The sequence below is a fragment of the Molossus molossus genome, unplaced genomic scaffold (genome assembly GCF_014108415.1).
Source record: "Molossus molossus isolate mMolMol1 unplaced genomic scaffold, mMolMol1.p scaffold_m16_p_12, whole genome shotgun sequence".
NCBI classification, from domain to species: domain Eukaryota; kingdom Metazoa; phylum Chordata; class Mammalia; order Chiroptera; family Molossidae; genus Molossus; species Molossus molossus.
This window is the reverse complement of record NW_023425347.1, coordinates 62,953,556-62,971,131: the sequence shown is the minus strand read 5'-3', so window position 1 is coordinate 62,971,131 and position 17,576 is coordinate 62,953,556.

The window sequence follows — 17,576 nt, the reverse complement described above, 5'->3', positions numbered from 1 at the left end:
CTCGAATGCCCAACAGCAGGAGAGTGGAGAAATCCGTTGAAGTATGGCGGATATGGTCATATGCTGCCCAGACCCCCTGTCAAGGTGGGACCTGTAGCCCAGCTTTGGGCGTGCTGCTGGCAGAAAGCCTTTGGGTCACCCACCCCTTCCAGGGTTGCCTTGGCCGCCTCGTGGGGCAGCCCACTCCTCAGCGCATGGCTAAGACAGGCCATTTTCACGTCGGAGTTCTTGGTAGGGTTGGCTGAGCAGTCCCGGGGTCTGCGCTGAACTCTGGACTTCTCCCCATTCTCTCTCCTGCTCCCTGTCCCTTCTTGCACCACTGTCACCCCAAGGACACTTCCCAGTAACAACGCTGCTTGCTGATGTCCGTCTCAGAGGAGGCTTCCCAGAGGACAAGCCTGCAGTGTGTGGTATGTGCCTACAACAGAATACGGTACAGCCACAGGAAGAACAGACCATGGTACAGGCAGCGAGGAGGAAGGTCCCGAGGGAAGCCAGGTATGAAAGAGAACCCTCTGCAGAATTCCAATTAAATGAAGGTGAAAACAGCAAAAGCAATTCACGGTGAAAGAGGTCAGAATAGCGATGACCCTTGGCAGTAAGGAGCCCTGTGTGGTGGGAAGCGGTCCATATCTTGAGTCAGAAGGTAGTTATACACATATGCGCATTTATACATATACCTGTATATATATGTTCAGAGCTAACATTTATTGAACTGTATACTTTGAATTGTGCACTTTACTGTATTATGTTCCACCTCAATAAAAGTAATAAAATAAAATAATAAAAAGGTTGGGTTGTATTGTTATTGTTTGTGTCCTCTGGTAGTCGGTAGCTCCTGAGGGCAGAGACAGCTTGGCTCATAGCGGGTGTTCAATGAACATCGTTTGAATGAATAGATGAGTATCTCCCCTAGACATATGAGTTCACCATTGATTTGCTGGGTGGACTTGGATAAGTCTCCTCACTCTGAACTTCATTTTACAAGGAAAGAAACCAAGGCAAATAGCAAATTCCAACTCACAGGCATGTTGTATGCACTAAATACGATACTTGGCGGAAGCACACTTTGTAAACTGTGGACTTCTTGGGGAGCTAATACTCAGGTCCTAAAGTTGGGCTGACAGAGGCAAAAAATAGTCTCCACAGCTATCAGCTGTGTGGCCTTGGGAAAGTTACTTAACACCTCTGTGCCTCAGTTCTTTATCTGTGAAATGGGGTAAAATGTAGTCTACCTTATAGGGTGAGATCATCTGAGTCACTTAGAATAGGGACTTACACGCACTACGTTCTCAAGCGCTAGTTAGGATTATCCCGTAAGGAGTTTTCCCCGGGGTAAGCATCCTTCTGGGAAAGCATCCCTTCCCCTCCTCCCACGTGGCGTTCTTCCCCTTACCTCTTCTCTGCAGCTCGCCAGCATCCTGGGATCCAGTCGTTCATATAGCTTTAAAGACATGAGTGTTCCCAGAGGGCACCTGGCCTCCTACAAAGGAGATTATCCCACTAGGCAGCCCCATGCTCCTGATCAGAAAGTCTGAGCATCATTTTTTCCACCAGTGGAGGAAAAGAGGTGTTAATTGACTGCTTGTGAAATATTTGGGCTTCTCTGAGCAGGGTAGCCTGAGAAGGGGGAGGCTGCAAGTGGTGGGGGGCAGAATAAGGCTCACCTGTGGAAGCCTCTAGAGCTTGAGGCCTTGAGGGCAGAACATGATCTCAGAGTGGGCTTTCCTCCATCACACGTGAGGCTGGGAGAAGATGGAGTGGGAATCCAAGCGAAAGCCAGACCCAGCAGGGCGACGAGCTGTGGCAGAGGAGCGAGCCCAGCTCTCTCAATAACTAGTTGTGGGAATTCAGCTTGTCACTTCGTCTCTGGGTTTCAGTAAAATGAGGGATGGGGACTAGATCATCTGTAAGTGCTCATTCAGCTCTGAATTTGGGGATTCTCAGAGTTGGAGCTCGGTCCAGGCGCCTCAGATGCAATGAAAAGGAAACCCAGCTCTGTCAGTTGGCAGCCCTGTGTTCTTGGGCAGGTGACATCAGTCTGTCCCTTTGGGCTCTCCCTGTAACAAAGGGATAAGAAGGTCTGCTGCAGTCAGGAACAGTCCCTGTGACGGTCAGTTTTATGTGTCGGCTTTATCTGGGCCACAGGATGCCCAGATATTCAGTCGAACATGATCCTGTCTGTGAGGCTGTTTTGGATGAGACGAGCATTTGAATTGGTGGACTTAGTAGCAGATTGCCCTCCCGAATGGGGGGCTCATCCAGTCCAAAACGAATAGAACAATAAGGCTGAGTAAGAGTGAACTTCTGCCTCACTGCCTTTGAGCTGGGACCTTGTTTTTTCCTGTCTTTGGACTTGAACTGAAACAGCAGCTCACCTGGGTCTCCAGCTTGCTAACGGCAGATCTGGGGGCTTGTCAGCCTCCATAATTGTGTGAGCCAACTTCTTACAATAAATCTCTCTCTCTCTCTCTCTCTCTCTCTCGTACATAAACACACACACACACACACACACACACACACACACACACACACACACAATGTTGGTTCTGTTTTTCTCGGGAACCTTGACTAATACAGTCCCCTTCCCATCTGCCTTGTCAATTTTTCCAGAAAAATATTCACGTTTTTCTTTCCTGTATCTTTCAGCTTCTACTATCCATTCCCAAATAAGACAGGGGCTATTTCATGTCACCAGCAATAGAATACATTCTATTTGTCTTATGTTGTGCCCATTTTTTATTACTTTAAGTGTTTATATAATTATTATTTAATCCTAGGAACAGAGCCACCCAGGGAAATAAATAAAGCAGAGTTTGTTCCTTTTCTTTTTATTTTAGCAGCATTATTAGGGTATTAGTGTATGTCAATTATTTAAGTGTACAATTTGATGAATTTTGGAGATATGTACACACCTGTGAAACCATGAACACACATAATATAAAGAACATACCCATCACCCCTTAAAGTTTCTTTATGCTTCACTGTAATTCCTTTCCATTCCCCATGCCTACACCCTCCCCAGATGACCACTACTGGTCTGTTTTCTTTTTTATAATCATAGAAAAGAGAGCTAGAAGGTTACATGTCCTGCCTCTGTCAGGGCTAATGTCCAGTCTCCTGACTCAGCCTGGTCTCCACTCCAGGAGACCATCTTCAATCATTCCCAGAGGAAATGGCTTAGTGAGCACCTACCGGATGCTCAGTCCCAGACTAGGTGCTTTGTATGTGCAGCCTAGACATACAGTAGCCTGAGTACTCCTTTGGCTTTAGATGGATTCTCTCTGATGCATCTTCTCCTCCATCCCTGAGTTCTCACTGAGCTCACGTATCCAAGTGTGTATTTGAACGTGTCTCTCTTGGATGTCTAATAAACATCTCAAACTGAACTTGTCTAAACATCTCTTTGTTTACTACACCTGTCTCCTAACCCCCAGTCTGTTGTCCTCAAGGCTTCTATTCAAGTGCTCAAGCCAAAAATTTTAATCAACTTTGATTCTTCCCTTCCTCTCACCTGGGACATCTAATCCGTTGGCAAGTTCCATTAGCGTTATCTTCGAAAGAATCCCAAACTGGCCTCTATTCTCTGCGCCCACTGGCTCCACCTGATCTTGAGAATGACAGTAAGAACCCTGTCTGTTTTATTTACTGATGCACTTACTGACAGATTCCCAACACCTAGACAAACATCTGGCATATACTAGATGCTCAATGATTATTTGTTGAATAAATGATCAAATATTAGGCATCTTTTTTTTTTTTTTATCCTCACCCAAGGACATTTTTCCATTTTTTGTTCAGATAGAGCAGGAGGGAGAGAAAGAGAGAGAGAGAAACATCAACATGAAAGGGACACATCGAGTGGCTGCCACCTGCACGACCAGCCAGGGCCAGGGACAAACTGCAACTGAGGCATGCACCCTTAGCAGGAACCGAACCTGGGTCTCTCTGGACCACAGGCTGACGTTCTAACCGCTGAGCCAAACTGGCCAGGGCTTAGGCATCTTAATTGCAGTAATTGTTGACCATCTTTACAGTCAACTACTTTTTTATTGCTTTATAAAAATTCAGTAACTCTTCCTAAGTCTTTCCTCCCCTCAGTGTTTTACTTGGCCATGTGCTCTCCACAGTGATGAAATCTTTAAATGTTTTTACTTCTTCATTTTCCTACTCCCTTGTGGAATCTTCCCCCACACACTACCTTTTGCTTTTTGCTGAGTAAACTCAGAAGTTTCCTTCTATTTTCCATATTTTTTTTTTATAATACGCCTCTTCTGTTTCAATAATCCTTAGTTAACTCATGTTACAATTCCCGGGCAAGCGTTCATCATTTTTTTTTTTTAGATACAACTATAAAATACTATACAATTTATTGCCTACCACTTTTTCTTATACTTGTCCTCTTCCCTCTCTTGATCTTTTGGTTTCAATCTAATCTTCATTTGGTTAGCATTCTTCTCAAGTGATTTCCTCGGCTGGGGGCATGGACACAGACCCTTTGACTTCTTTACTGCTTGAAAATGTCTTTGGGTAACAACCGCAGCACCACCAGCACCCCACCAGCACCCCAGCAGTGTCCACGGTGGCAGTTCCTGTATGTCAGAGCAGCCAGGGCCTCGCCCTCAGGAGCTCCCACTGCGCTCCGGCCTTGCTCTGGTGGAAGAGCCTTGCTTGTGCGCAGGAGTCGTCCGGCGTCAGTCTCAAAGGCTTTGAAGAAAAGGTCTCCGTTTTGCGCCAAATTTGCTGCTTGTCCCAGACAACTTCCTAGGGAGGTCGTCTGCCCCTGAAAGCTGAGAGTCACACCTCTATCGGCACAGCTTCCCAGAGTACAGCAGCGAGAGGAGAGCGCGCTGGAAAGGTTCACACCACCATTGAATGCTTCTGCGGAGAAGTGACCCTCTCACGTTGGCCAGAGAAGGTCGCCCTGCCAAACTGCGGGCGGGGCAGAGGAAGGCCACGCCCTCTGAGTGCCTGGGAGGCAGAAAACGGGAGATGTTTGTGAGCGCCACTGTAATCTAACTCAGCCTCCACTTCAAATTGATGTCTTGGCAGAATATTGGATGCTTGAAATGCATTTTTCTCTCCATGATCTAAAGATTATGATTCACTGTCTTCTATTACTAGTGTTGCATATAGAGAGTCAAATTTTTAGTTTTGTCTATCTATCTTCCTTCCTTCCTTCCTTCCTTCCTTCCTTCCTTCCTTCCTTCCTCCCTCCCTCCCTCCCTCCCTCCCTTTTTCTCTTCCTTCCATCCCATCTCTATCCATATTTGTTATCTACATACCCACCTATCTGTTTATCTGTGTTATTTGAGGTCTGCCAAGATGACACAAAGATAGGGTTAGAGATGTAAGAGTATGTAAGAGATTTATTGGGACAGAAGCAGGTGAAGGCCAGGGACACTTCAGACCGTGATGGAGGTCTGAAAGGTATGAAAGGAGAGTGGAAAAAGAGAAAGATTAAGGTAGGGGTCTGACTGCAGCACAGCTCCGAGAAAGGTTTGGCTAGACCTGTGGGGGAGTCCTTGAGCCACAGTTGTCCATGGCAGGAGTCCCACGTCTCTCAGGAACTGGCCTGCCCTAGGACCCCTGCATGCTTAGCCATTTGCTGGGAGCAGTGTGCAGGAAGCATGGCCTCCGTGTGAACTTCGTGGTGGGTTCAGAGCGTCTGCAGACGGGGCCATCAATTCATTAGGTTTACCCAGTAGGATATCTGAGAGGCCCATCTTCATGGCTGCCACAAGAAGCTTATAAATATTCCTTTTCTTTCTTTCTTTCTTTCTTTCTTTCTTTCTTTCTTTCTTTCTTTCTTTCTTTCTTTCTTTCTTTCTTTCTTCCTTCCTTCCTTCCTTCCTTCCTTCCTTCCTTCCTTCCCTCCCTCCCTCCCTCCCTCCCTCCCTCCCTCCCTCCCTCCCTCCCTCCCTCCTTCCTTCCTTCCTTCCTTCCTTCCTTCCTTCCTTCCTTCCTTCCTTCCTTCCTGTTTGGCAATTTTGCCAGGGTATGTCCAGGTGCATGTCACTTAAACATTACTCCTATTCAAGACAACTTCCATATGAAGTTTCATGTCTTTCCTCACTTCAGTGAAATTTTAATTCTCTCTCTCATTATTAATTCTCCTCCATCTGTTTCTTGTTTCCCTTTGGAACTCTGTTACTTACATAATATATTTCTTGCATATGTCTTTCATGTCTCTTACCTTTTCACATATGATTTTCAATTTATGTCATTTTTGCTCTGTGTTGTGGGTTGTATTTTTTTATAGCTAATTTTTCAAAAATGCTATTGTTTTTGGACATTTGAGTTTAAACATGTTTCTATTGAATTATAAAACTCAAATTCAGATAATACAGGTAAAGGGCCAACGGCTATTTTTTTGGTGTGTGCTTTCACACTGTCTCGCTGAGAATTCTGTCTCTCCTCCTCTGAGGCCACCTGTTCTAGTTGCTGGGACTGGTTGCCCTCCTACACTGGCTTCTGCTCCCTTCAATAACATCTGCTCTGTAAATGCTTGTTTTGGAGGGTATGCACACCAGGCACTGGGCTCTTCTGGGTTGAGGAGATTGATAGATAGTGGAAGATAGAGAGAAGTTTCTTTTCCAGAAGGTTGCTGATGACAGGTTTGTTAAAATCAGGTGAGAAAGGGAGGCCTCTTTGTTCTAATATCCCAGTGAAAATGAGTGTCCCCTCAGTGCAACGCACCCTGACACAGCCCCCTATGAGAATAGCGGTCCTGCCCTAAAGATACGCATGGTTAGTTGGAGGGACGGTTCCCCTCCTTATCGTAGAGGATGCATCAGGCTTTCTTCTTGTGACTTAATAATTGAGGTCTTCACTGCAGATTCTTCTAGGAAGGCCATCGTCTTTGCAGGTGGGGGTTGGGGTCCTTCCCTTGGTATCACCATAGATGAATCTCTCATCCTGTCTTCTTCCCTCGTATTCGAGGTGTCGACCTATGTGGCTTCACTAGGTGGCTACCACCAGCCCAGCCAAGTTGATTTTGGGGATTGATTCATCCTGGGCTGTTGAAACAGTGAGAGGATCCTGAGCACACATTCAGGCCATTCTTTTGTGGAATCCCCCAAGAATTTCCCCCTATTCTTGATAAAGTGCCCCTCCCAACTTATCTTCCTGAGATTCCTTTCCCCTTCTTTGTTCATCTTGCACGTCAGCTTGCTCCCCCTGCGGAAGTCTTACAAAAGGAGTGCAGGAGTTTGAATCATTGTCACTGCACTTTTACTTCCCCACAGGTCAGATATCTGGTGCTGACAGTCATCTGTCATAAGTCTTGGTCAGCAGTCTAGGGCTAGCTTTGGGAGCCAGAATGTGCCCCCAAACAAAGATGGGCAGGCAGGTTTAGGCACAGTGAGAGAATGCCCCTCTGGCTATGGGGCGTGGCAGGAGTGGGGTACATATAACAGTTGTTTGTGATAGCAATAGTCTCATGATGAGAAGATGGCTTTGAAATGCCTTTGCTGTTTAAGTTTCTTTCTTGATGGCTGGCAATATTGCCAGTGTTTCCAACCCAGAGGTATAGACGGCAAGTGCTATGTGCCCAGCTCTGTGAAAGTCATTTATATAAGTTAACTCAGTCACACCTCTTTATCCTCATTGCACAAATGGGCCACCGGGCTCAAGGAGAAGATGCGAACTGGAGAACAGAATTGGTGTGGGAACATGATCTGGGCCATCCCAGTGTCCGTATGCCTGCTCTGTGCCACCAATCCATGCCACGTTCACTTTTGTTCACTTTTGAGTTGACTTTCGAAAGGTGAGCCAAGCTTTCAATAACAAAAAGAAGGGGAGGGTGGTCCCTGTGAGACACCAGCACAGGAACAGGCAGGAAGTCAGTTGTACATGTAAATGGGAAATAGGAAGCTGTCTCGTATGATTAGGTTATAAACTCTGCAAAGGGGTTGTTAAAGGGAGACATGAAATTTCAAAGGTAGGTTCATGCGAGATAGTGAAAGATCCCATCACTTCCAAGCTGTGCAATTTCAGGCAAGTTACTTCACTTCTCTGAGCTGGAAAAGGGAGACAAAATGCCCTTCCTGACTGTGCTCATGCCCTCCCACGCATGTGTATGTGTACACAGCATGTAAGTGCCTAAAGAAAGTGGATCCTCCTCCCTGTTTCCCAGGAGCTGGCAGCTGGCTGGAGGTGGCGAGGAGGGGGAGGGGGGTAATGGAGGGCTGGCACCGTTTTAGCAGCTCCAGAGGCCCTGGTTTCTTCTAATCCCACAACCTCTTCATCATTGGAAAGATCAGCTTCAGGCCCATTTGTTGTTAATTACAGCAACCAGGCTTCTCTGTGTGAGGAAACAGGCCCTCATTTCTCTCATTAAAATAAAATATGACCCATTTTTAGGCTTTTGTTGCCGAGATGACAAGAATCATCCTCTCTGTTTATACGGACGAAGAAACACTGCACCAGGAGAGCGGCCAGGGCCCCGCAGTCGGGATGGAGGGCAGAGGCTGTCCTCGCCCTCATTTCCCCTCCACCCGCTTCCTCCCTCAGCCGCTCTGCTCGCTCTCTGGGCAGCACTATCCTCATTGCAGGGAGGTGCAAGGCAGGTGGATTGCAAGAGAATAAGCTCACATTTATTGAGCTCTTTATCCGGTGCTGGGCCCTATAAACAAGTTTCCCCTTAAATTCTCCCAGAAGCTTCAGGAGTGGTTGGTATTAATCCTTTTTTTAGCCTCAGTTCCCTCAAACCAAGAATGTTCAAAGTTTCCCTATTGCCCTGGCATGTGGGAAAATCAGATCCTGCCGATCCCAGAGGCAGCCATAGACCCATGTGTGCTGCCTGGCTGATCCCAGAGGCAGCCACAGACCCGTGTGTGATCCCAGAGGCAGCCATAGACCCCTGTGTGCTGCCTGGCTGATCCCAGAGGCAGTCACAGACCCGTGTGTGCTGCCTGGCCGATCCCAGAGGCAGCCACAGACCCGTGTGCACTGCTGGCCGATCCCAGAGGCAGTCACAGACCCCTGTGTGCTGCCTGGCTGATCCCAGAGGCAGTCACAGACCCGTGTGCACTGCCGGCCGATCCCAGAGGCAGCCACAGACCCGTGTGCACTGCCGGCCGATCCCAGAGGCAGCCACAGACCCGTGTGCACTGCCGGCCGATCCCAGAGGCAGCCACAGACCCGTGTGTGATCCCAGAGGCAGTCATAGACCCGTGTGTGCTGCTGGCCGATCCCAGAGGCAGCCACAGACCCGTGTGTGATCCCAGAGGCAGTCATAGACCCGTGTGTGCTGCCGGCCGATCCCAGAGGCAGCCACAGACCCGTGTGTGATCCCAGAGGCAGTCATAGACCCGTGTGTGCTGCTGGCCGATCCCAGAGGCAGCCACAGACCCGTGTGTGCTGCCTGGCTGATCCCAGAGGCAGCCACAGACCCGTGTGTGCTGCCTGGCTGATCCCAGAGGCAGCCACAGACCTGTGTGTGATCCCAGAGGCAGTCACAGACCTGTGTGTGATCCCAGAGGCAGTCACAGACCCATGTGTGCTGCTGGCTGATCCCAGAGGCAGCCACAGACCCGTGTGCACTGCCGGCCGATCCCAGAGGCAGCCACAGACCCGTGTGCACTGCCATGGAGCTCTCCCACACATTGTCCTTGTGCAGCCTCAGCACAGGTCAAGGTGACTGGGGCCCTAGGGGTTCAAGCATTCAAACTTGGTCAATAGAACTAGCAAGTGGTAGGGACTTGGGAAACTTTTAGGCAGAAGATTTAGGAAGTGTGATTTTGAAGGACTTTCATGGTAACCACAGTTTGGAGAATGGATGGGGGAAGTGAGAGTGGAAGAGATGTAAGAAAAATCATTCTCAGCGTGGATGGAAGGCAGAGAGGTCTGCCTGTCCTCTCCCGGTCACGCCAGAGCGGCGTCTAACAGGCCCACAGGGGTCTTTAATTCTCTAGGGAGGGCTGCCAACTTGTTCTGTAAAGGGCCGGATAGTGACTGTCTTACTCTTCGTGGTCCACGTGGTCTCCACTGCAGTTATTCAATATTACCATTGCGGCAAGGAAGCAGCCAAAGACAATAGGTAAAGAAATGAGCACGAATGGTATAAATAAAACTTTATTTACAAAAGCAGAGGGTGGCTGCCAACTCTTTCTCTGTAGAAATGTACTTTTGTTGGACGTATTATCTACTGTTGATTAGACCCAGGCTCTGTGAAATTACATGTTGATTTGTAAATTTTTGTCTGAAAAAGATGCAAATCATTTCTATCTGATAGAAAAACATAATTCCAACAGTTTTGTTTTCATTATCCTGAAGGACATGAACTCGTTTTGTATCTACCCAGAAATCTATTCCAATATTCTCTCTGCAGTGCTTATATGATATCAATACTCAGTCCTTCAGATATTTTCTGGGCCACCTTTACCATCAGGCTGGTTTCCTCACTGATGAGGTAAATAATTCTTTAACACATGCTAACTTTACATTAGTGTGGGAGTCATTTTTATTTTAGCTGTCTGAAAATGATACAGTACTTAAGAGAGAGGAGATTCAGGATAAGGCCATTGAAGTAGTCGAGAGAGACAGGCCGTGCTAGAGATTTTTGGGAGGTGTAAGTGGTAGGCCTTGATGACCGATGGTACAGAGGAGTGGAAGAGGGCAGAGAGAGAGAATGGTTCCCAAGTCTAGCTGGACTTGGTGCCTAATACATGGCACTGCTCCTCATAGGACCAGCGAGGCCGTCACAGCATGTTTGCTCCACCTTGGGAACTTGTCTGGTTGAGAACAGACCTGGAAGGGAGTAGCCACATGATAAATAACCCGACCAACCTCTAAGGCCCCTCATCCTCGCTGGCTTGTTGGAAATTTAATTTCTTGCATCTTGATAGGTTAGTATTTGGCAAGCTGACATGAGCGTTCAAATAAATAATTTCCTGGTTCTGAGGTGCCTCTGGGTATTGCAGGACTTGTTTTTAGGGGACTGTAATGGGTACACTGAGTGTCACTTATGGGAGGAGGGGTTAAAAAGAGGAAAGCACGGGCTACCTGTATCCTTTCCAAGTGGGGCTGTGGGTTGGAGGGTGCAGAGTCCCAGCTGGGGGGGGGGGGGGGGCTCAACCCTGTGTTCCGTGTTTACTGAAGGCAAATGTCCCAGTCCTCATGGTGCTTATGTTTGAACCGGGGAAGGCATTGCCCTGAATTGTAACTGCCTTTTTCTCACTTCTGGGAATTTATCCTGTAGATGTACCTGCACACCTACAACAGAGCAGATGTACAATCTGCATTTCCATCAGTGGGGGCTGGTTCCATCAGTCCCATACACAGAATGCTGGGCTGCCCTACGCAAGAACAAGGGGCTCTGGGTACTGGTAAGGAATGCTCTTCCAGGCAGGGTGTGGAGCGGCCAGAGCAAGGTGGGAAATGAGTGTGTCGTGTGCTACTTCTCCTGTTGGAAAGGGGAGAAGGAAGCGTCTATATTTTTATTTGCCTGAAGTAACTCTAGAAGGATACACGAGAAACGAATAAAAGCGGTGACTTGTTGGGGTCAGGAAGGCGGGTTCGGAGCCAGGCTTCCCCAGTGTACTATTTTATGTCATTTCAGTTTATGAACCATGCGGAAAAACCGCCTGATTACCTGTGAAGTGGAAAGATAGGGAACGTGCAAGTTACCCGTAGGAGGAGCACGTAACCCAGTCTGAGGAGTAGGGAAGGCCCCCTGGAGGACGTGACTCCTGCTCTGCGGCCTAAGAGCAGCTGGAGGCGCCAGCAGGGGGGAGGGAAGGGAGCAGCAGGGAAGAGGAGCTGAGGGTGAGGCAGTGTGGGAAATTTAAGGAGCCTACATTTGTTATGGCTGAGCTGAAACTTTCAAAGCTGGAGTTAAGGTAGGAGGAGAGGGACTGACATTCTCAAGGGCTAATTTAGGTTTATCAGTGACAGCTGCAGCCGGCAGGGGCCATGGGCTTCTTGGACACCAGGCGCTGTACCTCACGCACGACCTGCACTTTCTCCTTCCTTCCTCACGGGAACTAAGCGCCGTCATTGGCTCTGCTCTCCAGGCGAGAAGCAGACGCTCTGGACGTTGAAGCATCTCTTCCTGGGCTGTGCACCCCGGAGTGGCAGGCAGCAGTTAGGTCTCCTGCTCCTCTGTTTTGTCCTCTGTAAAATAAGGATGCCGACCTCACAGAGGGTACAAAAGGCGTGGGAAGGACCCGCTTCAGTGACTGAGACATTACCGGGACATACCCACTACTAACTGCTGGCTCCCCGAGTCCGGGCAGGTCGCTGCAACCACTCCAAACAGCCTGCTGACAAGGGCGAGCCTGAGAGAAAATAGAACTTGGCAGCCAACGTTCTTTACTGAAGGGTTTTACCAAGAGAACAAAAGTAATTATTCTACCGAAGGGGCAGGGGAACCGTGTGGAACCCACAATATCTCCTGGACCCCCTCTTCTTTCACAGCCCACAGAAGGCCATGTAAGGGGGTGACACTGAGCAGGTGCCGGGAGCACAGTGCGTGCCGGCCACTCTGCAGGCTGTCATCCCTGCGTGGCCTCAGCGCCTCCTTGCGGCAGCCGCCGGGCTAGGCGTCGCTTTCGCCATTCTGTACACAAGGACACAGAGGCTAACGGGGGCGGACTGACTTGCCCAAGGTCATGCAGGAGTTAGCGTTGAGCCAGGACCTGAATCCTGGTCTCTGAGGGGGCTTCTGGCATTCTAACATATACCCCAGCGACTGGGCCTCAGTATGAAGAGAGCTATGATTCCACCTAAGTTCATGGCTTCGTGAACCTGCAGAGGAGAGGCTCGGAACCTTCTGGAAGGACAACAAGGGGACCTTTGGAGTCCCAAAGAACAAAGAGAAAGCTGTCCAGACAGAGTGGAGCAGGAAGAGTGCTCAGGGAGAAGGGCCAGCGTGGACGAGAGTCGGAGGGCCAGGGTCTGTGGCTCATTTAGAAAGTAAGTGGTGCAGGGTGGGGCGGGGGGGGGGGGGCAGGCCTTAGCAACTGGACCTGATTTAATACACCAAACAAACTTTATCTTTTCCCTTAGCAAGTCCATTGTCTCCCTGTAATCTGAAAATGACAAGAGAGAGACCACTGAAAAGTGTTTTCCCTTCGAACCAGGTTTCCAGCGAGAGGACCCAGCTGGCTGGTGGCTCAGGGAGGATCACATATCGGGTCTGGAAGGGGTCCAAGGAGGGTCTTCTGAGGACGCTGCGGAGCGGCCAGCGCCGTCCCACGCCTCTGTTTCATCACCTGCCCCATTTGCTCTCATTTGTTCCTCGTCCAGTCGCTGCCCCAACACCTCATCACTCACCCTGGGCTCTCGGAGAGAGACCCTCCACGCAGCCGCGGAGCCCCCGGTGCCTGGTGCTGACAACGGAGAGCTGGACTGCATCTGCCTGAGGATCTGGGAGCAGATAAGGCCCGTAGCACCCTGCTTGCTCCTGGAACCCAGAGCAGGCCTGCTGCCTGACAGGCAGCGCCGGGGTGAAGATGGAGGTCCGGCTTCATCCCATCGTATCGATTTCATTTAAATGAGTTAATCTCTGAAAGCCCTCGCAGCAGGGCCCAGCACATACAAGTTCTCTGGAAGCCTTTGCAATTGTCGGTGCTGTCATATTACTGGTGGAGAGGGGACCTGCCCAGTGACGGGAAAGTGGCGGGCAGGTCCAGCCTGGGCTCTTTCCAAGGCATCCTGCTGCCCTGAGGAGGGCTCCACGGGCTTTTCCCACCACACGCAGTGGCTGCCACTTTGCTGTTGGTTTAGGGTCAGTTCTAAGAAAAGGTACAATAGGAAGCTTATTATTTAGGGGACGAGTGACAGACTGTCCTTTCTCATGAAAGATGTCTCTTTATTTGGTCTCATCCCCAAACAGCACTGTACAATAGGCATCTCCATTTTTCTGGATAAGAACATTGAGTATATAAACATCATGCCCAGCTCTCAGAAGACGCCCGGTAGATTTTAACTTCCTTGGTCCTGTGGGTGGGTGCGTGTCTCTGACTGATGGACACGTCTGCCTGGAGGTTTATCTCCCCCCCAGGGCTGACCTTTCTTCCCTCCCAGGGCGAGAAATGAGAAATGATGACCAGGAGGGTGAGAGAATCACCAGCGTGATGGGGTCAGGGCTGCATGGGTGGCCGGCGGGTGGCCAGCTGCCGAGTGGGACCAGAGTGCCGTGAGGGGCGCCCATTTGTCTTGTCCTTTGACGTTCCGGGTAAACTCGTACCTGCCTCTCACTCTCTGAAGCACGTGCACTATCTGTTGCTGGGAAGAATGTCTAAATAGAGTCCAGCCAGGCTGACTCGAGAGGGTTTCTGTACCAGGGACGGGTGGGTGGTGGGCCTGGGGCCCGGACAGGTGCGCCCGGGAAGGCAAGAGCAAGAAGACACTGGTTTAGCCCTGGCCAGGTGGCTCAGTTGGTTGGAGTGTCGTCCCATATACCAAAAGGGTGTGGGTTCTATTCCCAGTCAGGGTTCATGCCTAGGTTGCGGGTTCTATCCCCAGTCGGGGCAACCAAATCAATGTTTCTCTCTCGCATTGATGTTTCCCTCCCTCCTTCTCTCTCTCTCTCCCTATCTCTCTAAAATCAATAAAAAAGCATATTCTCTTGTGAGGATAAAAAAATGAAAGAAGACACGGGCTTAGGGAGCGGCCGCCAAGGCCTGTGGTCTCGGCCCAGGGCCCTTTCTGAAATGGGCTCCGTTGGTTTCTGAGGAAGTAAAGGCAGTTGGCTCTCCTTTCCCGGGGGCGCTGCTTACAATAGGAGATGGTATAGTCCCTTGGCCTGGGCTCCCAACTCTAGAGCCAGGCTTCAAATCCAAGCCACCCCCTTCCTACTAACTGTGTGACCCTCAGCAACTTGTGCCTCAGTGACTCAGGTGTCAAAGGGGGGTTACTGCCATCACTTGCTCATAGCTTGACGGGAGGACTAAGCGTTGCTGGGCCTGAGGTGCGCAGAACAGCGCCGCCTACAGTCAGCCCCTGTGGGTGTTGCTGTTGTTGCTGCTGTTCTGCAGCACCCACTATGCACCCAGCGCTTTCGTGCACTGGTCTCTCAGCGAATCCTCGCACCTGAGCCTCCCCGCAGATACGGGGCATGAGGGGATGGACCCTGATTCCCTAATTCCAAAGACTGTTTTTCCCGGGCCAGAAGGACTCTGAAATTCTTTCAGCCCCCATCTGAAATCTCTTTCTTCCTTGAAATGCCCTCGGTTTCTCCCCTTGGCTGAGAGCATGGAGAGTCCTGAGGCTGCTTCCTGAGCACCCACTGTGCTAAGGCTGGAAGTGCCGCCTGCCTCCGGGCCCCATGCACAGACCGCCGTCAGACGTCCCCGGCTGCTATTCGCGGGGTGCACCGGCCCCGTGCACAGACTGCCGTCAGACGTCCCCGGCTGCTATTCGCGGAGTGCACCGGCTCCATGCACAGACTGCCGTCAGACGTCCCCGGCTGCTATTCGCGGGGTGCACTGGCTCCGTGCACAGACTGCCCTCAGACGTCCCCGGCTGCTATTCCTGGGGTGCACCGGCTCCATGCACAGACTGCCGTCAGACGTCCCCGGCTGCTATTCGCGGGGTGCACCGGCTCCATGCACAGACTGCCCTCAGACGTCCCCGGCTGCTATTCCTGGGGTGCACCGGCTCCATGCACAGACCGCCGGCAGATGTCCCCGCTGCCTCCTGTCTCGTTCTGCGGAGCTGTGTGCGCGGGCAAGTCGTGCCGGTTCTCTGAACCTCGTTTCCCTCTGGCTTTCCCCCTTCGCAGCCCTGTGTCTGTGGGCAGCTCGTGGAAGGACTCTGCCCACGTGGTGCTGCCTATACACAGAGTTTTGCAGAGACTGAAAGAGGCCTGGGCTGTTGCCATTCATGGAGATGTTTCTATAATAAAAATTAATTTAAAAAGGCAAATAGCATTATGAAAGAAGGTGTGTGCAAAGTCAGACCGTGGCCCTGCTGCTCCCTGGCTGCTGCCGGTGTGTCTGGGGCTGGCCAGGGCACCTCCCCGGGAGTCTGCGTGGCAGCCTGCTAAGGCCTCCAGGGCTGCGGCGTGGGGCCCAGGCCCCTGCTAACCCTCTGAGACAGGTCATGGGGTCCAGCCCTGCTGCTGCCCCTGGCCAGGCCTACACGGAGCTGCCTGGGTGGGGCCACACCCCACTCCTCAGAGTGCCTGGCTAGCACTGCTGGAGAATCTGTCTGGTGAGAGGAAACTGGCCTTTCCTCCCTTCTTCTGGGGTGCCTGGGCCTCCTATTTCCCTGCTTTCTCTGGTCAGCTGGCTGGCAGGCCCCCCCATCTCGGCCTACCTTCTTCAGTGCCTGGTTCAGGCTCCGGATAAAGGCCACCGTGTCTGTGGGGAAATCACTCCTCCTCTGTGTACCCTCAGCTTTGGTCTAAAGCTCTGTCTACGGAGGTCCAGAGCTGGAGGGGCCTAGAGCTAGGGAGTACGCAGCTTGAGCGGTGTTAGAACGACAGGGGTAGAGCTGCAGAGCCAGGGAAGTGCGGAGCTATACTCCTGTGGTAGCGCTGTGTTCTGCCCACGGTGGGCGAGAGTTCGAATCCCGAGACCAGATCTGATGACCCAGAGAGCCATGCCTAGCCCAGAGCCCAGCGCACAGCAGGTGCTTCTGAATAGAGGAAACGGGGAGTAAAACACACCTAGCCCCCGGCTTCCAGGCCCCCCTTGGAGTACCTCCAGGCATCTGTTCTTCCTCAGTCACATCACTGACCCCATTTCACCATTGGTCTCTCTTCTCTGATTGTGAGTACCGGGGTCAGCCTTGTGTTGTGTCTCAGTATCATTAGTGTCTGGCACAGCAGGTGCTCAGTACCTACAGAAGGGATGGACGAATGACTGGGTCCTACATTCTATTCCCCCATGACTGTAAACTGGGGAGCCATACCAGGTGCTGGAGCCCACTGCCGTGACCTCCACCTCAGTCACGCTCCTTCCTGCTGCGCGTAGGCTATTCTGTAACTCCAGGCAGCGGGAGGAAAGTGTTATGGGAACAACAAGTTGGGAGTCGTTTGCAATTCCTTCAGGAAGCATTGCTGCAGATACAGCTGCTGCAGATGAGCCAACTCTTCGGAAGACCGAACAAAAACACATCGGCCTGGAGTAATCTTTGTTTTCTGTTCAACTTACTCTTTGCCCGGAATTGGTGCCTTTTTTAAGTGGCCAATGACTTCTCTCTGCACTGGAGGAGGAACATGTTAATAGGGGCCCATTCAAGGTTGAGTGGAACAAAATGTTTCCTAAAAATATCTAAGGTCCCTTACTTTACAGAAGAGAACATGAAATCTAAGAGTTAAGTAACGTTCTCAAGGCCACAAGACTATTCAGCAATTCTACTTCTAGCTATGATGTATTGAGCACTTTCTGTCTATTGGCCACTAATAGAAATGTTTTGCATCTATTATTATCTTTGAGCCTGATTAAAACAACCTTATGGATTGGTTTTAATTATTCCCATTTGACAGAAGTGGTCACAGGCTCAGAGAGATCCAGTACCTTGTCCAGTGCTGCCTTGTTAGATATAGGCAGAGCTGGGAACCCTGACCAAGTCTGGCAGACTCAGAGCCTGTACTGAAGAGTTCAGTCAGCAGAATGTATACG